Genomic DNA, 26,932 nt, shown 5'->3' on the forward strand with positions numbered 1-26,932 from the left:
TGAAGCATCAGTTGATTGGCACTGGTCTCCAATTGACCCTCATCACATTGGGTTTCAGGTCAGGTTGAGGCAGGTCAAGACCCTTATTAGTCTTGTCTTCCTTTGGTGATTGGTTAGAGGTTAGGGTAGGTGAGCTAATACCCTGGTTGAATTCACTCTCTAGGTGATTTATGACTAATATCCAGGGAAGAAGCACTTTGGAGGATCTGCTGAGATGATACAAATGTAAATGGCGTACAAAATAAAGATGGAAGATAGCAGCAATGCCTAGCAGCAAGCTGTTACCTTGGAGCGATAGTCCAGTGAGGTCTATGCCAAGGAGTTTCCTGGTTTCAGTGCATTAATGCAGTTAAATGGAGTTTTGGCAGAAATCCTGACAGCACCTAGTCTAGATTTGGGCAAGAGGAAGGCTGGACTTCTTTAAAGCAGTGCTAAAGAGGGATATTGGCTATTGATTATCAATCAGCAAAGAATTAAAGTGTGAGGGTGAATAAATATTGCTTGTCTTTTTGAGATGAATGACTTGCTGTGTCCTGCAGCATGCCCTCTGAAATGGTCGGGAGCTGCAGACAGGTTTCCCTGCAGACATGCGGCTTCCCCCATGCCTCGGCAGGGGCTGGGAATCAGAGTGGCAACTCACTTGAGTTTCAAAGAAAATTACATAGCACTTCAAACTAAGTGTTGCGGGCGAGGATGAAGGCTGTTATTGCCATGATGAAGCTAATCCAGTCCTAAGGAGGATAAAGGGTTGCTTAGCAATACTTTAGCAATGACTAACAATGCTTTACCAGGCTTTTACTGTTTACTAAGACTTTAATACTGGCTCAGTGGGTTTTTTAGAGGAATGTTTTTACTATTTTTTGTAATGGTCTTCCCTCTTGAGAAACTGTCAAACTCATCACATGTAATGAACAGGCAGCACTCAGTAAGCATTTGGTTGCTGGTCATGAGCTGATTTTTGGCCTGACCTCATTAAGATTCTTTATCTCTACCTTCTCTTTCCCTAGGAGTTCTTAAATTAGCTACAAAGATTAGATTATTGAAGTGCTTTTCATATAAATGCCTCCTAGTTTGTTTTTTCCTAAACCACTCCTTGTCCATGTGGAAGCACACTTCTGGTACTTAGAGATGTACTGGGGAAGAGGTTGTCTGAACCAGTCCATTCACATCTCAAAACTTTATTGTGGTCTTCTGTAAAACCCTTTAACAGGGCAAGATGTATATTGCTCCATTTAATGTTCCTTAGTAGCAAAACTATTAAAAAAGTTGCCCTCTTGGTGGCAAGAGGCTACTGTATACTGTGCAGTATATTCATATAATTTTCATAAAATTATATATTGGCCAAGTGCTGTATTTGTGTGTTTTGGTATTCAGCTGAAAAACGCAAGCACACACCAAAACCGGTCCTCTTCTCTGCTGAAGTATCTGAGTCATGGCTGTCGCTGTAGAAAACGTATAGTAATATTTTGGGGAAAGGAAAACACATTAAAGCTAAGGAGTGCATCTGGATTCTTTAAGCATTCCCCTTGGCCATATCTACACTTCAGAGCTGACGCTATCAGGGGAACCAGTAACAACACAGTAATCCCCAGCAAAACATAGCTCACACGTTAACTGTGTCCAGACACTACTGTGCAAACAAGCGCCTCTGTGGGACTTCACTGTGCGGCGCAGACGAGCCCTGTGTGTCTCTGCCCCAGGCACCAGGACCCTGTTAGCTCCCCGGCATGAGAGCTGGAGCTGTTCTGCTCCAGCTGGGAACAGGGATGCTGCTGAGTCAGAGGTGTGGGTACTGAAGGACTTGTGGCAATACGGTGGGTTTCCGTGTTCGCAGCCAGTGTTCGTATAAGAGCCAAGTACAAGTTTTCACCTCGGGAGCTCTACAGAAAACAGTACTGTGGCATGGCTGCTGGGGGGGCTTTAACAAACCCCTCTAGGTGGGGTGCAACAGCCCTACAGAGGATGTAAAATTTTGAATAATTGTTTCTCTGCAATGTTGCACACATTCCAGAGTTATAGTATTGATTACTATGAGACAGGATGTATCTCTGGTCTTGTGAACACCAGTACAATTTCCAAGACCTGCAGGATGCGATATCCCTCAGTCATTCAGCTCCCTTATCTGTGCAAATTGGGAATGAAGAGGAGAGAAACTGAACGCACTACTAGAAGCTCCTGGTGCTTGCTCTGTGCTGAAATTCTGGTTTTGTCACAGGAATTTATGTATCTTGGATTATTCAGCTGCAACCCTGATTTTTCAGCACTATTAGTTCCACTAATTTCTTAAACTTCAGCATACTTAAAGTGTTGAACTGCATGTCCTGGAACTGAATTGGGAGAAGGCAGCACAGAGTCACCTTGGTTTGAGATGCGGGGCACAGCCTGGTGTGGTTTTGTGGAGCCATGAGGAGGGTGTGCCAAGTGAGACCTCCCCCTCGGATTCGGTGAGCTGTGCTGGTGGCTCAGCTGCTGCAAGGATGCTCTCTGTGTACCCAGCGCTGTGCCAGCTGCCCTGTCACCTCTCTGTCATCGTGCTGAATCACCTGGGGAAGGTTTGGTGGCTAGACACTGTGGAGCACAGTCAGATCTGCTCTTTGATGTTCCTAGAGGGGAAATGAACTTTGAAGTTAAAATTCAGGTTTTAGTTGTTCCCAGCTGTATTATGAATATTACCCCAAAATCCAGTTCTAAACACCTCTGAATTTAGCAGACATCACTTAAGCTGAATGTTGTCCTCTAAAACCATCACTAGACAACAAAAGTGACTTAGATAAATTTGTCTTTCATCCTTTATCAATGCTGTTAATTAGACCCTAGAGCACAGCAAAGAATTAGTGGTGACATCTCCAGTGAGCTGTTGCTATCTGGGTCTCCCTAAGAGTCCTTCAGGCTTCTGAAAAGGGGAGTTTAAACAAGAGAATCACTTTACTGCTAACCTCATAGCACTGTTACTTAATGATGTGAGCTCAGTGTATCAACACAGCCATTTCACTTGTATTTTATTGCTGGTGTTTTTATAAGGTATTTGTCTATCTGTGGGAATCCTTCTACACAGAGCTATTTCTGCATGTCTGCTTTTAGATAGTCTCATGAAATCAGCATTTTGCTGCCTTGGTATGTGTAGACTCATAAAATCCAATATATTCATCTTTTCTACTCACTTTTTCCAAGCCTGTCTTTCTCAATGGCCCTCAGTGGGTGCAGATGTCTGACACTGAAAGTTTTTCTGAGGCTCTTCTAATCCTCTCTGCTGTATCTGACTGCAATCAGCACATAATATTCATTACCTGAATGTAAGACTTCCTGAGCTCAGTAGCTGTGAGGAAGGGGAAGCCACACAACAGCAATACATGTGAGAATTAACACATTCCCAGCAAAAACACCTCCACTTGGGAAGAAGGATGATGATGGCACACTCTGTAAAATAACCCCAAATTTAGGGTAGGCTTTCTGGTACAGGACTCCCAAGATAATCTGGGAAGTCTCACTTGGCAGAGCTCAGTAACAGGGGTGTCTGCAGCTGGGTCAAGCTCAAACTGTGTTTGGGATCTGGGGCTTGTTTTTTCTCTGCTGTCTTTTTCAGCCCTAGAAATATAAAGAGAAGGGAAACATCTGTACCTAGCATGGGGTAACAGAAAGCATCACTAAATGTTGGGGTTTTGCATGGGTGAGGTACCTGGAGACAAAGTGTTGGAGGCTGCCTGAGGCTTATATAGAGGTGCCAGGCATCGCCTGATGTTCCTCATTGAACCTCATTGGCAAAAGGGTTGGGAGGCTGATTTTTAAAATAAAACGGGGGTTTTCTCTGAAGTATTTAGGAAAGGAGGGGAAATGGGCTCTGTGTGCCCTTTTCAAGAGAAGCAGGTAGGTGAGGGAGGAAGAGACAGGAATGCTCTAATAAGTATTCCTTTTTTACCAAGATCTCCTGCCTACACAGAGAAACAAGCTTCAGAGCAGAGGACTAGACATGCAAGGAGGGATTTTAATCCCACAAAGGTAGGAAAATGTGCTTGAGGTATGTATTATTTGTCTAGCTTTTTACATTTCTTGTGCTAGCCAAGCTGCGTTTGTTTTGGAGCGGGTCCACCGGCTGTACGCGTGTCGCATACCTTTGCACTGCAGCTCCGAGCATGGGCAGGGCGGGAGCCCTCCCAAAGCGCAGGACTGAATACTTTGGATAGTTTAGCAAGCTGAATCATCTTGCCAAGGGGTCAGACAGGCAAGGTGCAAGGAAATTGGTAGGAATACTTGGCTGGGACTGGCACTGCCTCCTCTGGTGATGCTGAGCTGTTAATGGGACTCGGGTACCTCCTGACACATCACCCTTAGACACTGGTGCTGGGGCGAGGGACAGAAGGGAAAGGTTAAGACATGGGAGGGGTGGTTTCTGGTTCAGACCTAGAGACAGTATTTAGTCTCAAAACCGGCAGACTTGTCGGGAAGTTCCTACATGGCACACATTTATCCAGTTGCTTAAGACCTGCCCATCTCCATGCGTGCTTCAGCTGTATTTGATATTTTCCCATTCCATCATGCAACTGTTTTGGGAATTTTACCAGGGAGTGAGGTAATCCAAGTTAAACTGTGCTACCTTCCACCCTTGTTTTGAGGCTCTTTTTCCTGAGGGTTTTCTCAGACTGGAGGATTTCTGTATCAGTGCCACCAGCCCAGACAGCTGTGGACTGTGGCAGAAATCATTAAACTGGCTTTGCACTGAAGAAACCATTCTGTGTAATTATATTCTGGTTATAAAAGGTAGCTAGGACACATCTGCTGAAGTTAAATCTAAGGTCAACCAAGGCAGACATTCCAACCTGAGGAATTTTTTTCTGGAGCTTCACGAGATCAATTCCCCTGTGGCCCCAGTCATCCAGGACGTAGATCCCTTCAGGAGTCAGCACATCCGAATTGTGGGTAGAAATGGGATTACTGAAGGTTTATTCAGCCTGGCCAGTCACTGGGCTGCGTGCAGGAAAATGGATATATCGGGTTAGTTCCACAGGGCAAAACCCCAACCCAGACGGGAGAGGCCAACAGCAAGGAAATAGCTGATGTTGGTATTGTGGAAAAACTTCTGTGTGTCTCCTCCCCTTCTGAAGCAATCCTGTAAGGATCTATTTAAGCCCTCTGAGATGGGCCTTGAGGTAGTCCTCCCACACAAAAGCTAACTTTACTCACAGTTCTTGTTCCTGCTTGCCACCAGGCATCTTGTGATAAGAGCAATGCCACGGTTCAAGGTGGAAAGTTCTCACCTTGCACCATTTTTGTGCTGGAGATAGTCATTACTGGGGCTGAGGGGAGGTTTCCAATAAGGACAGAGGTACCAATATCCCAACATAGCCTTTCCTCCCTACTCTATAAACAGAATTCAGCTGCTGCTGGCACACTCCCCTTCCAAGAAATTGAGGGTATAATATTTGTTTCTCAGTTTCTTGGCTTTAGCCTCTAGCCTGCAGCAAACCTTGGCTTCATTGCTCCTGCCTTTGGCAATTAGGAGTTAAGAGTAAGATCTGCTTAGCCCTCCCCAAGAGCAGCTGTAAGCACCCACCTAGGGTGGGTGTGGGCTCCACTTTCAGCCAGTGCCACCCTAAAGCCTCAGTCCATGTCTTAAAGTCCTGGAAAGAGCCAGGATTTCAAACTTTTCCATCCTGTACCTGCTTTCTTGTCCTTTGTTCTTGTTTCTGTCTGCCTAGCTTAACATCTGGGGCTTGGGCCTTCTGTGAAGTACCTGATGTCTGCCATGTATGGAGACTCCAGTAACTTAACATTACTGGTGTGGATGGGAATTCACCCCGGGTGGTGGACACCTAACAGCCAGGCACTCTGGTATCAGCTATGTGGACATCTTTGGTTTCTGCTGAATCTGAACTTCCATAAATGGGTCAATTGCTAGCTCAACTGAAGCCAAAGTAGGAGATTTCAGTAGGATTGGGATAAATCTCATAACGTGTAATTTGCAGGGGGAAAAAAAATGTTATACCAGCTTTGCAATTGGATTGTTTATTTAATCTGTGGAGTAGGTGCATGTTTCTCTCCATGAAGGCTTTAACACAATAGAGAAGTTACTGTAACTAAAAGTTTTCAGAGGACATCCATAATATTGCTGGAGTTTTGAAATTATTTTCCTTCTGTACATGTACCTTGTCTCAAAGGTGCTTTACAAGAATCATCATCATCAGATTCTTATTCATTAGCTGTGCCTTCAAAGGAAGGGCTGCTTGTTTTAAGGAAATATGGCTATTAACTAATGCCTTTACTTTTCTTTGATCTTCGCAAGCAAAATTTTTCTTGAATTTCTTCTGTAGTCTTTCTTCCATATACAGTTTGTGGCATGCTCACTTATTTGTTCCTGGATTAGTTTCCAATTAATTACCAGAGCCAGTTACAAAAATTGCCATTCAGTATGATAAAAGGGCAATTTTTGTAGAGCTGTAAGAGCAGGCAAACGCTGTCTCCTTTCATGTGGTTTGACTTTAACCTAAACTGCCCTGAAGGTAAAAGATGAGGAGATGAACTGCTCCTTATTTCTGACGGGCATTTGCAGTCAAGTCGGATGTTAAGACAAAGCAGGAAGCACTTTGTCAATAATAAATCAGGTGTCCTGAGGAGGAAAAGGTTGATGGGGGCTTCAATGATGTTTTCTTCTCTGTTATTAGTACCTGCATGGTAGGATTAATGTCCGATGTTTTCTGAGGCGAGTCAAACATGAAAGCCTGAACTGGGATGGAAATGTCAGGGTTTGCTCAAAAGCAAGCAGGCAGGCACTGCAGCGTGGTGGTGAAATGCCCATGTGTCCCCCAGCAGAACCAGATGTGCTCTTACCCGGGGTTGGGGAATGTGAACTCATAAACTCTCTGTGCACCAGAAAACACAATTGCACTTCACATTCTTGAAAATATGTCCCTTAACCACTGGTTTGAGCCCATTTTTCCAAGCCTTCAGTAAAATCTGTAAGCACTGCATATTTGGTAACCACAGCTTCCGCAGCATTCTTCCTGTACAAGGATTATTTGGCTTTGCTTATTTACATGATGTATTATCAGAATTAAACCCCTCCATCTGTGTGAGGAGCAAGTGGTCTCAGGTCAGTCTTCTGCACTGAACATGTGTTGTGGCAGTTGGATCCAGTCCTTATCTTCACACTCATCATCTTTCCTGCTCTGGCATTGATGGCCATCCAGTAGCTGAGATATTTTAGTAGGCTGCTTGATCTCCTTTGCTTTGGTCAAAGCAAGAGTTGACAGGGCTTCATTTTTGCTTGCTGGTTGTTGCCAGCAGTGGAGCTGCATGGGTGACAGTGGTGGCAAGGTGTCCATGACAAACCATCCAAAGCAAATGCCACCCAGAGACACGAGGACAGCCTGTGGAAAGCTGGGGTGCAGCTGCTAATGAGTTCCTCCTGACTTGATAAATGGAGGATTCTATTGTCTAGAATGACACACCTAGTGCTAAAGTTATATTTTTTAAAAAATAAATAAACTGTGTTCCAGTGCTGTAGCACTATTTAGATCCTGATTTGTCCTGCTAAGGAGGCATTGTGTTTTTGAAGAGCTGGAAAAGCATGGCAGGCTGGTAATGTCACTTGGAGCTGCTGTAGCAGAATCTTACATGGCATCTTCACTGGAGCCCCTGCAGTATTAATTACTCAGAAAACTCATTTGTGGGCAATGACAGTTCTATAAAGAAGTGTGCTGGACTGAAATAGAAATTATAACACTTGCAGAGAAAATAGCTTTTGTATGCTTGCTGCCCACATGAGCAGAACTGCTGACTAGAAAGCCAAGAGATTAAAAAGGTTATCTGGACAAGTGTGCTGATTACCTGCCATAAAGCACTTGGTTCAGCTGAGCAGACCATCACCCACTGTAATTTTGCCTGACTAATGATTATAGGGTTAGGCTTTAATTCTGCTGTCTGCTCTGCATGCAGATGGACACCTGTACCAACTGAAGCCAGATGAGAGGGGGAACCTGTGCTCAGAAGTGATTTTATTTTCTGAAATGTCTCTCATTCTTCCTTTCTATTTTGGTAGAAATGTCTCTAAGCTTTATTGAGTGAATGTGATAGCTCAAGACAGTGGTTAACCAAGATCACAACAGCATTACTGTTTCCAAAATCTAAGTAACATTAATGTTTCCATAAATATCATATAGCATTTCCACACAGTTAGAAACTGTAGTTGAATTATATGGAAAGTGAAATTGTAACACAGGCTTACGTAGGTCATCAGCTATCAGGGTTGCCAGACTTCCCTCGTCTGGAAGAGATAGTATCTTGGCTTGAACCATAGTTATTGTCTCTCTGGGCAGAAAGACCTTAGGAGGTTAGGTTGGCTGGAGCTGCAAGGAACTTTCCATTTCTCATTAGGAGGTAGTGGATGAAAAGTGTAAGCAGCGGGATAAAGGATTGCGGGATGATGCTGGCCCTGAGCCACGGGTTGAAGCGTGAGGAGTAGAGTTTGGGAAAGGATGGTGATGGCTGTGCAGGAGACAGATGGGGAGACTGGGTGAATGGAGGTGGTGGGCTGTTTAACAGAGAATGAGTCAGGGAGTGACCCACAATCCGGATTGACATTTGGAGCAATGCTGTGAGTTGCAGCAGTCAAGGACACGAGTCCATGATCTCATGGCCTTGAAGGTCAGTGTTCAAATCTGTAGAAGCATCAAATGTGGGTCAGTGAGCTGGGACTCAGCTTAAGTGTGAGTGCCAGCCTGACACACAAAATAAAGGTTTTCTTAAAAGTAATGCAACAAACCAAATAATCTTTCTGCTTTGCTTTTGTAAATTAAGGTATTTTCTGGGGTATAAATATAAGCCAGTTTCTGAGCAGACAATGGAAAGACCATAGCTTCATCACTTCAGGGGATGCACTGGCATTCTCAGATTAAACACATGGTTTTACAGCACAGTTATAATTCAGATCCCATCCAACTTGTAATGATTCCTGATTATCATAATACTAGTTACAGCACTTGTGTCAACAGCATTGTCTGTGGTTCTGCTGCTAGGAACGTGCTGGATGTTATGTTGAGTCAGGGCCTCTATATCTTTCTGCATTTTTTAGGTCAAGGATCTCAGTTTAGTTAAGTGTCTTGCCATTACCTTCCACTTCTACCTTTGCATATATGCACAATGTAAGTTTGATGTCTTAGTAAAATGGATACCACCTCTAGTCAAATTTAATTGCAGTGAAGTCATGGCACTGCTCAGACTTAACAGCAAACCAACCTTTTTCTGGTTCTTGAGGGCTGCTCAGAACACTTTACAACAGGGTGAGATAATACCCTGCATGCAGCCTCTTACCCCAAGTGGTGGAAGAGGATTAATCCATCCATTTTACATGAATCCCAACTGGAAGGACATGTAGGGATCTAGAGAGGTTTTGCTGCTGGAGGACATGGTGGAGGCAAATACTGAAGCTTGTATCTGGAGTTTGTATCATGTACTACTGCTTTGATTTGAAAATGTTCTCCTTGTGAAGGGCAGATTCTTTAAATTTATGCTCTGTACAGAGGTCCTTGCAGTCTGTGTTGTTCTGTGCAGGTGGTAATGCTAGCATTAGGCTTGGACATTTCCTTGGTTGCTCAGCAATACATGCTCTGCCATATCTTTCTGATGCAACCATTAAATTAATAGCTTCCTTTGTGTGCTGGAGGTTAACAGGATGGCAATACATAAAACAAATTCTCCTAATGTCAGCATAGAGCCTTTGTTATCCCTATTAGTCACAGTGCCAAAACCAAAAAGTGTTTCTGCTCAGAGGGGATCCTGTCCCCAAACTGGTGTAATTGGTCAATACCCTTCCCCTGATTCCCAGGGCTTTGGGGTCAGCCCTTGAGCATGGAACAGTTTGGCCCTCCTGGGTAACCTAGAAATCATATTTGGAAAAGCTCTGGGTAAAGCTTGTTCAATGTTTTTTTCTGATGTTTATAGTTATTGAGCACATTAATACTGGTAAATATTAAATAGGGTCATCTGGAAATGGATAAGCACTCTAGCTTTTGCCAACGAAGCACTTAAACACATGCTTAGAGATAAGCACACATACTAAGGTAAATGGAGTTGCTCGTAGGCTTGGTGTTGAGCATATGTTTAGAGTTTCCGGATTTGGAGAAACTCATTGCTTGAAATCATCATATTTTATCCTTAATGAATGGAAATTAGATTCTAGTATGAGAACTGATTTTCATTAAACAAAAAATTAAAAACTGCTAAAAGGTAAAGTCAGGGTGAAAAAGGAAGCTAATGTGAATGCCATAAAATGGAAAGAACATAATTCCAAGAAATATTCTAAAATTTCTTTCCTATCTTCCAACCTGCTTTAAAACTTGTTCAGGCCCCCAGAGTGCCTGGCAGGGTCAGCTCAGCGCCTTGGGGAGCGGATTGCCGTGGGTGATGTCTCTAGTGTTGCTGTTGAGTGCCATGGCTGGGTCTGGCCAGCACAGGGGAGGACTGTGCTGGAGGTGGGGGTAGGGTGGGCTCTCCCCTTGCTGAACTTGGCTGCACTAAGGTATAAATAAAGTTAAAACTTCTCCATGCAAATCCTTAGAGTGATGATCTGCATGTAGTGAGCACCTACTGTATGTGCACTTCAAATTCGTGGTTGGAGCTTAAAATATCCCAGTTTAGAATCACAGACCTGCTTTGGATGTTGTTACAAAACAATGTTTGGAGAGACAACAGCTCACACTAAAGCATATCTGACCTTCTCCTGGCAGGAGTACTACAGGAGTGTGCAAAAGCTGATATGAAGAGAGCTCCTGGGTTAGCATATAGTCTTTGTCGCAAGAGGAAGATGAATAAAATGGTAAGAAACACTCTGAATCCTGCTTTTCCCTTGAAGCACCACTGAAAATTTGCTGCTGTGCTGAAGTGTGTCAGCATCAAAACAGAGGGAAGATTTTTCCAGAGAAGTCAAGCCCAAACTAAGAATTCCCACCACACTCAGTGGGAAACTATATAATCCTGGCCCTTCGTTTGGCAAGGATTTGATTTTTTTTTCAGAGGGTGGAGTGTCCCCAGCTGGGGGGGACGGGTGGTGCATGCTGGCATTTTCCTGTCAAGCAAAATGGGTGTAAAGAGAAGGAAAATAAATTATCATCAGATCTGGGATGTGAATTCTCTTTAATGTTAAAAAAGGATAAGCTGTGCTCATGAGAGGAAGGCAGAGGAAGCCGCCGGGGAAGGGCTGACCCTGCGGTGGGTCAAGAAGCACTCCTGTTAATAGTGATCTGCAGCATCAGGCTTTTAACCAAACTCATTAAAAGCTTGATTTGTGCTGTGCCTGGTAAAGGAGTGCCTCCTGCTCACCTACCCATGGTGATGGAGGAAAAGGCCTGCCCTGCTCCCACATGCAAATGAGGATTTATATGGCTAGAGCTGAAACATTTAGCAAGTGAGTGCATGAAATTTAAGGTTACCTGTAGGCAGCTGTTGCTCACCCTGTGGGTGTTTTATATGGCTATTTAATTGCATGTTGCTCAGTACTAAATGAGTACAGCTTACATGAATAGCCACAGCAATGTGAATGCTGCTGTCTCTGAGATAAAGGACCTTATTTGAGAAACAAAGCTCAACTAATAATACCATAGGCCTCATGCACTTTAAAAAAGTGTACTTTATCTCTGGTAAAAAGGAAAGAAATGGTCTAGCTCTTAAAAATAAACCCAAAAGCATTTTAAGGACTCTTTCCCTCTTTTCTATTCTTTTCCCAGGTTGCAAAAATAACATCCAATAATGAAATGAAAACAAGCTGAATACTTACATTCAGTGGAGGAGGCAAGAGGTAGTCGCAGACAGCTGGAGCATGTCTGGGCCAGTGTCTCAGTTCTTTCTTTCTGCTAGTTTAGTGCCACTCCAAGAATGCAGACAATGCTGGCTATGACTGTTTCATATTTGATTTCCACACTTAAATCTGTGCTTGTTAAATGAAACCCCATTGTCAGGCTGGCATGCATCCACGCTGCCTCCTCAGGTCCCACTTCAGAGCTTTGCTGTCTGTGTTTGGGTGTCCTGCTTGTAACCCTTCAGTGAGGATCAGTTATGCAAAGAGCATTTTGCTGTTTCAGCGCTGCTTTGCGGCATTGCAAGAAAAGCTTTTGGACTTTTTCTTGCAGCCGCATCCATGGATAAACCCTCATAAGTCTTGGTCTGAGGGCAGACAGAAGTGCTGCAGGGAAGGGATGGGGTTTTGGAACAGCCTCAAGAGCAGCGGATCAATTGGGTGCTCAGCTGGAGCCGGTCTCTGGGCAAGGTACTGGCTGAGCCGCCTGCGGGAGAAAATGCTTGGGCAAGCGGGGCCTGATTCTGCAAAGGGCTGGTATCCTGCTCGGGGAGAGGACACCCCCGGAGATGCTCCTGCATGCTTTGCTGGGCTGGGACCGGAGGGGTCAGCAGTTGCAGGGCTGTGCTGAGGGGGGCAGGAGAAATGCTGTGTACTGGGAGCAAAGCAGTGACTGTGAATTACGAAGGATCACTTCATATCTGCTGTAAAATACCAGGGAGGGCATGAAAATGATGAGTCTTTTTAATAAAGCTTAGGGGATTACAAAATCCAAGGGCTGCCCAGTCCTTTAGACTTCAGACCCTCTTGGCTCCCTGCCCCCCCCATAAGCTGGTACCATGGTCTGATACCTGCTCATACATCACTTGTGCAGTGCGACTTACTGTTCAGTAAATGCTGGTAATGCCAAGGCAGACAGAGCTCTGCCCAAAGTAATTTGCAGTTTACTTCACAAGAGGAGGAGGGGGGGATAGGATGGGGCCGTGGTACCATGGGGTCTGATGCTGGAGCAGGAGGAAGCACTGGCCGTGTTTTGATTCTTCAGGTGCCCTGGAGGAGTCCCCGCTGCTGGGCTGTTGTCATGGAAACACCATTATTTTGGGAGATTCAAGACTGGCTCCAAACAAAGGTTAAAGAAAAGAAAAAAACCCCAAGGGACTGGACGCACAGAAGATGAGATTTTTTTTTTCCTCAGCACAGGAAAATCTGCAAATGCCTGAACCGGCAGCGAGTCCTCCAGGGCATGTGGGCTGGAGGTATGTTGGGGTTGGAAATGGATGCTGTGCCTCATGCGGGAGCTGGTCAGGAGCGTGGTGTCTGGGCTCTGGCTCTGCTCTGGGTCACCCAAAGGCCCGTTCCTCCTCCTGCCCTCACCTCTCATCCTCCCACTCTGTCCAGGTGCTGCTGCTGCCGAAGGCTCTACCTGGAGCAGAGATGATACATGCTGGGTGGTGGTTATTTTTCCCACCTCTTTTGCTGTTCAGGTACCAGATCTACGTCTGTGCAGGTTTTTAATGGCTCCATGGCAGTGCAGTGTTCACAGTTTGAAGGAAGAGCAGAAAGGCAAATCTTCGTGCTCTGCTTTCTGTAATGTCAAGAGCAAATTGTATAATTGCCATAAAACTTTGCCCAGGCTTTAAATTCAGAGGTCCAGGCTGTGTATGCTAAAGGTGTGTCCCTGGGATGTAAGGTGTATGAAGGGCCAAATTATGGTTCAACATGAGCCAGCAGTGTGCGCTTGCAGCCCAGAAAGCCAACCGTGTCCTGGGCTGCATCCAGAGGTGTGACCAGCAGGTCGAGGGAGGTGATCCTGCCCCTCTACTCCTCTCTGGTGAGACCCCACCTGCAGTACTGTGTCCAGCTCTGGGGGCCCCAGTACAGGAGAGACATGGAGCTGTTGGAGAGAGTCCAGAGGAGGCCACGAAGCTGATCGGAGGGCTGGAGCAGCTCTGCTATGAGGACAGGCTGAGAGAGTTGGGGTTGTTCAGCCTGGAGAAGAGAAGGCTCCGGGGAGATCTAATTGCAGCCTGCCAGTACCTGAAGGGGCCTACAGGAGAGATGGTGAGGGACTGTTTCTCAGGGAGTGTAGTGACAGGACAAGGGGTAATGGGTTTAAGCTGAAGGAGGGTTGATTTAGATTAGATGTTAGAAAGAAATTCTTTACTGTGAGAGTGGTGAGGCACTGGCACAGGTTGCCCAGAGAGGCTGTGGATGCCCCATCCCTGGCAGTGTTCAAGGCCAGGTTGGATGGAGCTTTGGGCAACTTGGTCTAGTGGAGGGTGTCCCTGCATGTGGCGGGGGGGTTGGAACTAGATGATCTTTGAGGTCCCTTCCAACCCAAACCATTCTATGATTTAATGGAATGATGCACATGGCTTCAGGGGCACTATTAATCCTGATGCAAGTGCGTACAGGATCTGCCCATCCTTGCACAGCCATGCTGCCCTCCCGTTAACGGCTTTACAGGTAGTAATCCACCTTCCCTGCCATGACTGATGCTCGTGTTTCAGTGTCCAAACTGGAGCAGTCTCACAAGCCATCACAAAACCCAAAGATGCACAGAATATGGCCAAACTTGAGTGCAGGTCTGGTATTTGCAGGGTGATGTGGTACCACTCGGAATGCGATGGGTCCTTGCAGAGGTTTGGGAAGTCAGTGTAGGGAAAGGGGAACAGGACTGTGTAACCCAGGTAGTTGGTCCCAGCAAGTGAGCAGCAGCAGTATGGGCTGAGGAGAAGAGATGCAACAGCAGCAGCATATTGCACTGAGGTGTCCATGATGCTTAATATGCCAATGGTGAAACTAGCCTCCCACTGAAAGGGAGACAAAAGCATTTTATTGCTTTTCTGACCTGCTGAGAGAAATTTTTAAAAAAACTTTTAGACTAAAGTGCTCAGTATTTTTGTATTTCTTAATTTCCAAGTTGGAAAAAAAAAAACCCTGTTTTTGATATTCAATCTCCTTTATTCTGTGTCCAAAAAGGGATGTGATGGTAAGGAAAATTAGTAGCTTGAATGTCATGAACTTATTAAGGAAAAATGTGGATTTTATTTTTTACAGGGAAGACAGTCATTGAAACCATATTTTACTAAAAATAATAAAAGAATAAATTGGAACAGGTATACTTATGCAGTTTGTCATATAGTACAGTGGGTGGCCTTTAAAATTTAAACTGCATACTTGAATACTAACAAAGTTCCTCATTATAAAACCAAATGTGATAGGAGCTGGCAGAACTACCATGCTGGTGGGATATTTAATGTGCACCTCTGTAAGCCCTGCACAGCACATTTGATCCACAATATTAGCAACAAAAGTTCTTACCTCTTCGGATGCATCGTCCGGATTAAATCTGCTGTTCCCTTGCCACCTCCTGTATGTGACACCATGTAGACTCCTGGGTTTGTCACCTCGACTGATGGCACTTTGCACTGAGTTATCGCCTACCCCTGCCCTCAGCAGCTCCACGCAGTGGGATTTTGAGGTGGCTGAGCTCAGCTCTGGGGCAGGTGGGTGGAAAGCTTTGCTGCTTGAGCCATCTCAGTGCTGGGTGCTCAGCCCTCTGCTCCCCTGCTCTTGTGCCTCCTCCTCATCCCGGCGCATCCCTGCCCAGGAGGGGTTTGCTGTGGAACCAGCTCCATCCTTTGTGCCAGCTGGGGGAAGCCTTAGAAGAGCTTTTAGAAATAATTTAGATTTCCTTTGATCCAGGAACTCTGTAGGTAAAGAACTTGTGCTATTAGAGCAAGCAATAACTAGCTGCTGTGTGTCTCTTGGGGAGGGGAACAGGCTCTTCTCCACCAGTCTGGAATAACTGCTCCGCATTCCTCCCTGGTCCAGCGTGCAGAGAGCAGCTTTAAAAGGGGTTGGATCGGGCACAGCAGAGGCAGGAGCTGGGCCCTGTGCATTCAAGGCCAGTTGTGAGCGTCCTGGAGGAAGAGCTAAAATTCACCTTTTGTGGGCTCGGGCATAGCATCGCATGCTTTTTGTGCACAGCGTGGCCACAGGCAGATGACGTTTATAGTTTGTTGCCAAAAGGGCAACGAAAACTGTTTTTTTGCATCTCCTGTGCTTGCTGTTGTGCTCCTCAGCAACCTCAGAGCACTTGGAAGGACATGGCCGTCCCTAACAGGGGACTGCACCCAAACCACCATGCTGGCACTGACCACCACCGCACAGCGGCTTCAGTCGGGACTCTCACGCAGGGAAGAAACCCAGGATGCCGTGGATGGGAGGGCCTGAAGGGAACCCCAGGCAGCGCAGCACAGAGGGGAAGGTTATTTTAACGTCTGCTTCATGCTGCTTTCCTCATTCTGGACAAGGAATGAGTTTGGGTTTGGCTGTTCATCCAAAGTGCTGTCAAAGACACAGCGGACACTTGTGTTATTCAGCAGGTCCCCATCAGGGCAGGGTACACATTGTTACTGCTCTTATTTCAGAACCAGTTTTGACTGGGGAGAGTATCTGTGTTGATGACGGGAGCTGACATACACAGGCACGTTTTCATTCATTTAAGTACACCAGCAGTGACTCTAGCTTGCAGTGAGTAACCTTTTTTTTTTCCCCAGTGTAAGCATCTTGGACCCACATGTATCTTTGCTCCTAACTTCAGGCTGGTGAACGGAAAGAAGAGCTGAAGATGTGCTAAAGGCAAGAGTCTGTGTCTGAGAACGCAGAAAATAGCACGATCTGGGCTGTTATTTCTGGTGTGACATGGGAGACTATATCAACACAGATCCAGAACCTTGAGCAATATTGTCCTGCGGTTTGATTTCCATTCTGGCATGCTAACTGCAGTAAGGCCCAGGTTTTTCATGGCACTTTCCATTTTTGATTGAGGGAATTTGAAAAATACTTGTTTTGAGGCTGAGCCTGAAGTTGTAATCTTGGCATATCCATACCATAAAATTCCTATGGATAAAAGCAGAAACATCTGGATTCATGAGTGGATGTTGGCTAAATCCACCAGGAAAAAAAAAAAACCCTTCAAGGGATCCTAGAGGGTTCTAGCCAGAATAAATAATACAACAAAATAAGAGTGCTATTAAGAGTAATTGTAATACTGAAGCTGAATTATGAGGGCCAAGCCCTTTTCACAATCTGCTTTTCCAGCTAAAAGCCCTTCAATTTACACTTAACGCACATGTGGCTGATGGAACAAAGAAAAAATTGAAGAAGGATGAAAGCAATGCAGAGATTATTCAGCCTTGCTGGTTTAGCTCCAGGCACATCGTTTAAATGAGTAGATGATCAGTTTCCAGTTTGTTTTAAATTCTCTGGCAAGAGATTTTACGCTCTATCCCAAAGTTGGATGTGCTTAAAACTTTTTATTTTTAAGGCTCTGCCATTTTGGTTTTATTTCTTAAGGCAAGACTCTGAAATTGGTCTGCAGGAGTCACCTGAGTGCTGGCACTGGAGGGACAGCCTGGCTGTGTCACTGATGGGACCGTGTCCCTGCTCCCAGCCCATGGGGACCCTGGGACCGGGGAACAGTTGCTCCCTTTCTCCCTCACCCCTGGGAGGCTGAGCCCTGCCTTGCTGAGCCAGATGTTATATCTAAGCTCAGCAGCACCCAAAGTCTAGGGAAGTGGCCCAAACCACTGCGTGCCATGGACTTGCAGCCTCTTTGGCCACACCCTGTTGTGCCAGCACAGCTTGCTTGGTATAAAGCTAGGGAAAGGGGAAAGGTTTGTGCTGCTTGCCCCTTGCATCTTCCCTTGGTGTTTCCAGGGTTAAGAGCCGCTGAACAGCGCATCCTCTCACCACCCAGCCCCTCCTGCGTGGATCTCTTCCACCCACCTTGCGCCAGGTCATGCAGCGTATCCTCCTCTGCTGTGACAGGGTGAGCTACAGCCACAGCCAGGTGTTTAGAAAGTAAGTTGTATTTTGCTGCAAAATGCCCTTAACAGACCATCCCTCCCCAGCAGATGCAGTCAGCATTTCTCATTCACTGTACTTTGTCCACGCAGATCTGCATTACTGACCCTCACTGACCTCGCACGTCGCCCTTCCCGATTCCTGGAAAGCCTCGGGCGTTTGCCTGCTCTGTAACCTTCAGCCAACGCAGCTTGGGGTGAGTTGCTTCCTTGTGGAGTAAAACCCCTGTCAGTCAGTCCTTGTCCTGTCCTCCCTCCTTGTTGCCCTTGTCTTCCCTGTTATCCATACCAAGCCAACTGGTTGAACAGCTCCTGAGGGATCTGGTCTGTCGGTACCACCCCACTAAGTCGTCCTCTACCGAGAGGATTTAGGTTGTCCTCCACCAACACGCTTCCTGTGATGCACTGCCAATGCTTAATGTTCTCTGAAGACTGCCACTGGGCTCTGAATGCTGGGATACGTGTTTGGGGTGAGGCAGTACTTGAGGTATGACTGGAGATACCAGTGATACATGAAAGGTGATGTTTATGGTGCTTTATGTTCCATAGAAGGAATAATCCTGTTTACACTGTAAGGAGTGGGAGTTCGATTGGGCTTAAAATAGCCTCAACACATCTAGGAAATCCATAAAAAGGATGCCCCAGTATTTCTTAGGACATTATTTTCAGCAGATCCTGTTATTTAGTTTGCTGCCAACATCTGTCACTTCCTCCACTGGGTATTGCCCAGCACCCACAGCTGACAGGACCTAATGCAGAAAATTCAGTGTGCGTAGCATCTCGACTGTCGGAGTGAAATGAGGCAAAGCATCTGCTCGTAGATTTTACAAAATATTTGTTTTAGATTAGCTGCTATCACTGCCACTGTCCGCATTTGCAGCCGTATTCTTCTACCCAACTTGAAGGCAATAGGAAGGTCTGCTGAAACTGCAGGGCTCTCGGTTGGGAACAAATAGTTTGAGAAGCTGAGGAATGAGAGATGAAGCAGAGCTAAATTTAGAATCTCAGATAAGAAAATATCTGTATCTGTGCTGCTCTGTGGTTTTATTTTGCTCTACACAAAGCACACCTTGGTTTTGCATGGCTGTTTGCAGATTGTACCGACTCAAAGTAGGCTTGTGGAAAAAAAAGGCTTTGATGTCTTCAGTAAACAAATAGCACTGTTAAAAGATCTTCAGTTCTTGTTAGCATGCTGCAAACAGCTATGTTTGAAGAAAAATAAACATCCCAAGGTTGATGGAAGGGTAGGAAAGCCATAAAGTACTGTAGTCAAGTCCTTGGTGTGAGGACATCAGAAATGACAGTGCCATGAAAAAACTTTTTCTCTCTCCTTTTGGATGAAAAAGAAAAGAACAATCTGGTTCGTGGTTTGCCAGCCATGCGGTGGGAGTACATGGGTGTAAAACCCCATGGCTAAATCATTACCATCCAGATTGCAAGAATGCTATCAAGTCCACTGGAAAACCAAGGGTAGGAGTCCCCTGGAGATCTTCCCTTCCATGAGGGTGAGAAGACTCACCCTTCCTCCAACCCCCTTCTTGTCTCAGCTTCCTCAGTGCTTCACCCACTGCCCCAGGGTCACCAGTACCTCCCAACCCTCACAGCTACAAGACCTCATCCTAGAAGACCTCATTGACTTTTATGTTGTGCAACCAGCCCGTTTCTGTGAGGAGGCACCAGGTGCGCATCCCCTCTCAGTGAGGAGGATGAGGATTTCATGGGCTGTGCCTACCTGAGCTTTTCCTCCTTAAAGCTTGTTGTACTTGTCTCATTGCATCACTTAGAACATCCCTTTGGAAATGCAAAAGCTTAGGAAATGAACCAAAGAGCTAAACAATGATCTCAATTACACCAGCATAACCCTGGGGATGTTAATTTACATTTATACCCTTTTAACAATCCAAATTTGGTTCAGAACGAGAATGTTTGGGTTTTCTCTGTCAAGAGAAATTAAAAATCAGCAGGTCATGATAATAATCAATACATCTATATTTACTGCAAATTTAAAACTCATCAAAAGCCTCCAGGGAGCCTCTCACTTTAGTTTCATGTAATTCCAAGCATTTTTCTGTTTAAAGAGAGTTCACAGGAGCTAGGAAATAAATAATTCAGACATAGTTGACTTTTTAAAGTCTCTGTAGCATCACTAACATCTTTCCTTTGATAACACTTTTGTTCTGCCTACCAAAGCTCCCTTCCAGATGGGACTGGCGAGGCAAACGCTCCATCCAATGAACGAAGGCTTATAAGAAAAAACAGGGGGAAAAAGCAAAAATTCTGAGGGGGAAGAAAAAAGCTTAAAATCCCAAAGGTAATAAGTATCCCTCTGGTAACTTCATACAAGCTCTTCGCTTTCACTGTGAGCCTCTCCCTGCTGGATTCACAGCGAGGGTTTGTAGCTAAAGCTGAGGCAGAGACGGTTCATAATAAACAGAAGCTCCTTAGAGACTGTAGCCATGGCATGTGAGAGCTGTTTACCTGGCATGGTGAAGCACTAATCTGTTTATCTTCAGATGTTCCTACAGAAACAGAAGGTATTCCAGTGTAGTAAATAAGGCCCCTTCACCCCCAGGGATATGTTTTCTTTTTTTCCAGACTTGTTGCCCTTCACTTTGAGCTGCAGAAAAGCCCATCCTGTGATTTCTGAATTACTCCTTCATCCGCCTTCCCAAGAGGACAGACCGCTTCCCGGTGCAGAGCGCCAGAAACTCGCTGACGGCAACTGGGCTCGTTGTTTCCGACGCTGACCTGCCCATCGCAGCCAGAGCAAAACCAGCACCCTCAGTAGGACACGGATGTGTCCTCCAGAGCAGGACCGCCTTCTCCCCAGGGAGAGTTATTGATGTAACGTGTTTGTAGCAGGGAAATTTAGAGGGAATAGGGTCCAGCCTGTGGCAGGAAATGTAGTGTATGGCACAGCTAATGCAGTTGGTGTCTTTGATTGTCCCAAACATGAAAGATCACTCAGAGCTTTGAGTGGTACTTTGGAGGCTGGAGGTCACTCCTGGCTTCTGTTCCTGGGCATGATGGGGAAAGGCCTTTGATTTCAAAGGGATTAGGGCTGGGTGCCTCCCACTGCTCATCAGAGTGCATCCCTGTTTCTTCCTGCCTGCCACAGCAAATATTTTGATTGCAAGAGCCGAAGCAATCGTGTTGTGTACTTTACCATATGCAATCCCCGAGGCACGCCGCTGATAACCATCAAACTCATTTCAGACCTGTGGCCCCCCCGCTGGAGTGCTGCCACCGGCCAGGGTGGCATCGGGTACCACCAGCTGCCCTGGGGCACGTCCCCGTCCTAAAGGAGACTCGAAGTGGATGGTCACGCTGCCGGGTAAGCCAGCTTGTACGGTGATGGGTGCTGCTGCCGTGAAAACGCATGGTGAGGGAAAGCAGAGTGGCAAATTTAACAAGTGGTAATTTTACCGTTGCACTTACACCTCTGTAGATCCTATAATACCCAATTCACCCCGTTGGGTGGGATTCGGCACTGACCTGATTTATGGCGTAGCGCAGCGGGCTGTATGGAGCGTGTTTATTCAAATAACATCAGCCTCTTCGCTGAACACTATTCCACTTCTAGTTTAATTAAAACCCAATTTAGCAGGGCTTGCAATTTTCTTAAATATGCCCAATCTTCAGTGAAATTAATATTAATCTCTGTTCAATGTACAAGTCAGTAAAGTGACATGTGGAAAATTACATGTTCTCGACTCAGGAATGCAACTCAGAGGATGACTTCATGTTCCTGAATGAGAAGATCAGCATGCCAGATGTGCCCAGTGCCTGACCCCTTTAAAGGCTCTGAAAGATCATGTGTGACTTTAAAATGTCAGAAATGAGAGTGCCTGATAGCTTTGTTACTTAGCTTCCCATTTAATTTGGTTACGGCGGTGTGAATGTCTTAATAACACGAAGCAGAGCTCTGATCTCTGTTCTGGCTGCATGTTTCCAATAGACACCCTAAGGCCTTTCTCATGGAATGGTTAACAATCTGTATTTTCTTGCTATTAATTAGAAGTTGTATTTCATTTTCTGCTGAAGAGCGAGCCTCGCAGTGTAGCTGACAAGTTTGCAGTCCTCTCTTTGAGTCATGCATTGAATTTTACTGGATTGCTTTATCTGGAGACAAAAGCAACAAATGTGAGTATAGAATTAATACCTTTTTAAAATTGTAATTGTATTTTTAAGTCACAAAAATCAGATTGCATTCGGTCATTCCTGCTCTTACCATTTCCTCTGCTATAGACTTGAATGTCCTTTCTTTTTCCTTGCCCAACTGCTCGCTCCCAAAATCCTGCTGAAAAGTATATGGAGAGTGATCCAGGTCTCTGTCTTTAATAAGCGTGTCCCCACAGCAAATTATATACAGTATTTTGTACACTCGTATTTTTCCTCTACCCCAGTGCATTCCACGCACCTACACAGTCATGCTAATTAGATCATGTAATAAACGTGGCAAAAAATCTGTTCACAGGGTGTTGCAAGACAGAGCTGGATTTGGAAAGCAGCCATTCATGAATTTTGTTTTGTTTGAGAAAACCCAAAGGATGTTATTTTACTGAAGATGAAGCAAACCCCATGTAACAGGAGCTGTAATCCAAGGAGACAAATTATTTTATTTAAGTAGTCCTCAGTGAGCTCTGATATAAAGGCTTGCTTATATGAAAAAACCCAAACCTATGTGAGTTTAACAAAGCCATTAAAAATAATTAAACCTAAACTAAAAAACCAAAGTAATGTTAAGTTTAACTGGATTACTAAGTTTAACTAAACTTAACTGATTAGTTAAGCTTAACTAATCAAAACTAAACTAATGTTAATCCCTAATGTGTGCCTGCAAAGGAGCTAAGTAGCGAGGAACTTTGAGCATCACGTACGTTTTAAATGAAAAGAAGTGTCTACATGGGATATGGTGACAGATTCAAAATGCATCTCAATCAATTTTTCTATAGATGGTCTTAAACTGGGCATAATACAGTAATCCCTGCCTTCACGGGGGAACATAGGAGAGTGAGAACACCGCCTTCTGTGACATACCACCTCAGCCTTGCAACCTGACACTTGCATGCTGGTTTCTAGGAAAAGGAGGAATTCTGAGCACTCTACAGATTCAACAGCAATGTTTAATTGGTCCTGGGGTTTATGATACAGTTGGTAACGTGGTCGGCTGTCAGGTAGGCGTTGCTTCTCAGTTTCAGTTCAGATGCTAGAAGTTTTGGCCACCGTTGCACTGAATCACATTTAAACCTGTAGATCTGTTGAGCCGGCTCGTAAATAAAACCGCAGTAATTTTCATAGTGATGTAGGCAGACTGAGAGCATTACCAGATGATTGCACTTCTGCAAAGCTAACAAAGGCAGTGACACGGAGCATGGGAAAAAAAAAATATAAAAATGGCATGTTATGAAACACCCGGGAGAAGGAGCTGAGGCTGCAGCTGGGTGGTGGTGTGGTGGTCCAGGAAAAGCCAGTTCCCTGCCTGCAGATTTCATCAAACTGCCATTAATGAAGTATAACGATAACTTTCAGCTATATCCCTGATCAACACTAGATGTTGCTATGCTGCTACTCATATAAGCTATACATTAGCGAGGCTTTTAAACGGTATTTACTGCAATTTCCTCTTTCCTGTTTCTGTTATTCACTACATTGTGAACGTTGGGTGAGCTGCTACTTTAATTTACTTTTTTTTGAAGTTTCATTTTTATTTGTATAATATCAAGTTTATAACCCCCTTAAATGTACACGTAAAACTTTACAAGCAACAGAGACTCTTATAAGTGATAACATGAAGCAACTGCTATATGAATGTCAAATATTTACTTAAACTCTGCTTCTGGATTTTTTGCAATCCGAGGGGAATGACATTGTTAACCGGATGATTCCGGGAACAGACTGACAGCTGCAAGGCCACGGAGGGAAGTTTGTTTATGGGGGGGGGGGGGGGATATAAAAAAATTTAAAAAACCCTGCTGGGTTTCAGGCTTTCTACTCCCACATGTTTGAGTGGGAGAAAGGACAAATCTTAGGACGTTGATTTCCCCATGGCAACAGAAAACGGAAATTACTTTAACCCCATCTAGTGACAGATGACTCATTGCTCAGCCTGCTGCTATTTTCCAAGCACTGAAACAATACAGCTGCAGAGAAAAGGCCAGCCTATATTATCTCATAGGCTGAGCGCTGGGGCTCGTGGGAGAGGGCAATTCTCTGGCTGCCTTCTTATCACGGAGCGTTTGGGCGATTCTTGTCCTGTACAAGGCAAACGTCGCCGCTGGAGGGCAAACCCGAGGTGTCACAGGGACGGAGGTGATGCGATGCCGGTGGGGTGAGGTGCTGGTGGGTGTCCCACTCGCTTCTCCTCGCCCTGCATCCAGTGGCCCAACGGGGCGCTTCCATGCTTTCCGTTTAAAGAACCTCCCCTTGAATCACGTGCGAGGAACTGTGCATGCGATAGAGGAACAATTCGTTCCCAAATGCAGCCCGGTGAGGGGACAGCGGGTGTAAGCAGGGTTTCCAGGCCCCTATACTTCAAAAAGATATCTGATGGCAGAAGTGCATTTCTGTTGTAACAAGATACCACAGATAAAAGCTGAAATAGAAATATTCAGCTTTGAAAGCTGAATTACTCTAGCTGAAAGGGTAATTAGGGAGAGCAGTTTCTGAGCAAGGATGACAGAACCGTTATCACTTGGAGTCCTTATACCCAGATGAGGTACACATGCTGTGAAAGATAAGCTTCAGTCCAACTTGTAGGACAAAGAGGTAAGCTGTGTGCTCGGGAGGTCAGCCTTAATGGTCATATCTGTCGTCTTGTGCCTTAGACCCCTTGCAGCAGAGCTGCACAGAGATACCAGCTCATCTGAAGAGCATCTCTGCTGAGCACCTCCAGCACCTGGACGACAACTTGCTCAGCACCTTCTGGATGTGGCAGAGGAGAGCTGTTTTGGAGAGGAGCTGATTTGAGCTCATGGATTCAGGGAGGTTTTTCATCTGCCTCGTTGCACCAGCAGCTCAGCGCAGGAGGCACCCTCTCTACAAACACTGGTCTTCCCAAAAGCCGGTATGGATTTAGTAAGGCTCATAAGGCCTACTGAGCCTCAGATGCATTTTGCACATAAAATATTACACCACTGAATGGGGAAGATTAATGCTACCACTGAGATGATATGCTAAATTATCGGTCAGTCAACATCACTTTATTCACCTCAAACTGGGGACAGACATCACAGTGCTGGGAAATTCAGAACTCCAGGAAAACTACATGGCAGGATGGTGCATGGAATAGGTGAAACATTTTCTTTGTGGGAAAGACAGGCTGAACTGCTGGTACAATAGCTGAGTCTTTACTCAATCTTGTCATCTGTATGCTGATATGATTAATTTTCTGCTCCCTAACAGCAGAAAATCAGGTCCATAAGTTTAAAATTGGGTAGTATAATTAACAAAACCAGTAACTCCATTACCAGGTTGTTCTGGAAACTGGATGCTGGGCTGCATTAACGGCACGAAGATTCCTTCGTGCAGAAATCAACACGTACCAACACGAATGGATGGCTTTCTGGGCTCAAACCCAGACTTTGAATGGGGTGCTCCGGGCTGCATGGTGCGCTGCTATCTGTGCCGCGGCACAGGTTCGTTATCCAGGAACACCCGGCTACGGCCATCGCAAAGCCATGATTTCAACAGCAGCTTAACCGGGGTGCTCAGAGCTGCTGCCCCTGCCTGGCGTTGCCCTTCTTGGCTGCTGCTTCAGCCCAAACCCTTTGTGGCCAGCTCTGATTTCTGGAGAAAGGAAAGGGATGGTTCGATCAGGAGGTGCTTCTGGGCTACGTGTTATAGTGCTCTTTCTTCTGGTCCTTTCCTTACAGTTTTGTTCAGCGCTCTCCTACAATGCGGACTGTCCCCCTCCCACAAATGCAAGAGCCCTGCAAACCTCCCAGCTGTGGGGAAGGAGGACCAGAGATCACAACAGCTTATTCTTGAGAAAGAAAATATAACTGTTACCCTCTAAACTCATGCCAGCCTGGTAGATCCAGAGAAGGACGTGGGCATTCAGATTAAACTCCATCTTTCCAAGAATTCATCCATCAGCGTTCTGGTTTAGAAGCCCATGAAGTATGGCGCTGAACAAAAAGATTGTCCCTTCAGAAAAGAAGCAATTGCCAAGATGTCCATGTAGAAAATGAGAATAATGATTTTAATTTAGGCATGCTTTTTTGCTTTAACATTCTCTCTGCTTCTTTTACTAGAAAATGGCTACATTACCTGGAAAAATATTTTTGTATTGTGATGCTTGAGGGGAAAAGAGCTAATTAAATTTGTAAAAGTGGAAAATAATGTCTAAGAGGCCTTTGTAAGGCTGTGATTCTGACTGCTGGTGTCAGCTTTACTGCCAGTATGTGCAGATGGTAACGAATGAGCTACCATCAACCACCCTTTATTGTCCTAGGGCCCCATTCAGCTCATAAATGTCTCTGGTTATTATTTCCAGTTACTTAGTGTTCAGTTTGTAAGCGCAATACTCCCATTGATGCTGTACCCCAAACCAGGAGAGCAGGGTAAGTAATGGCAATTTTTCAAACAGCTCTGTGCGTACAGAGCCCTCCAACCAAGCCCAGAGAGGCCGCAGCAGCCACACATGAACCAACATCAGTAAAGACCTCCACAGCCGAGTTGCTCGCACATAAATATGGCTTTCCAGCAAAAGCCTGGTCTGCTGGGACCTGTATAGCACAGGGCCAAGACCAGGCATGGACCGAAGGGTCTGGGTGTGCAGGGCTGGTGGCTGTGTGGTTGAGTTTGAGCAGGGTAGTGAAAGGTGGTTATTCTCCCAGGGACTCCAGGACTTTTGGTAATGCATGCAGACTTTCCAGAGACCATATTGTACTGAATTTTGCATAGCCAGAGGACAGCATTTCTTCTTACAAACAAGGCATAATAGCCTCTTCCAGAATAAGTGTATAAAACACTTTCCCAAAAATAGTATTTGAAGCTTTGGGCAAACATAATGTCTGCTCTTCGATCTATCAGCCTGACTCCTGTGCTGTGCCTCGGTTCTTCACAGTCATCCTTAGAAACACTTCCTCTGCCACTGCAGTAACTTATGTAAACCACAACCAACCACTGTATGGTTTTTGTCAGTAATTCTTAGATCGTACCAACAGGTTCTTCTTTTAGCAGTATCTGCAGTTTCTGTCGAAGAGCTCTGCAGCATGCCTTGCCCCGAAGCCCCAGGCACAAGCAGCAAGGAGCTCCTCTCCTCTGCCGGGCA

At 45.4% G+C, this 26,932-nt stretch overlaps 1 long non-coding RNA gene across 1 annotated transcript; it reads left to right on the forward strand.

The window, feature by feature from the left end:
* The first annotated feature begins 23,715 nt into the window (after positions 1 to 23,715).
* LOC142602958 (uncharacterized) lies at positions 23,716 to 25,995 on the forward strand. The gene is made up of 2 exons (XR_012836820.1): positions 23,716 to 24,373; positions 24,483 to 25,995. It is a non-coding gene; the product is annotated as an uncharacterized LOC142602958 (long non-coding RNA).
* The last annotated feature ends 937 nt before the right edge of the window (positions 25,996 to 26,932 follow it).

This window comes from Balearica regulorum, chromosome 9 (assembly GCF_011004875.1).
Source record: "Balearica regulorum gibbericeps isolate bBalReg1 chromosome 9, bBalReg1.pri, whole genome shotgun sequence".
NCBI lineage: Eukaryota > Metazoa > Chordata > Aves > Gruiformes > Gruidae > Balearica > Balearica regulorum.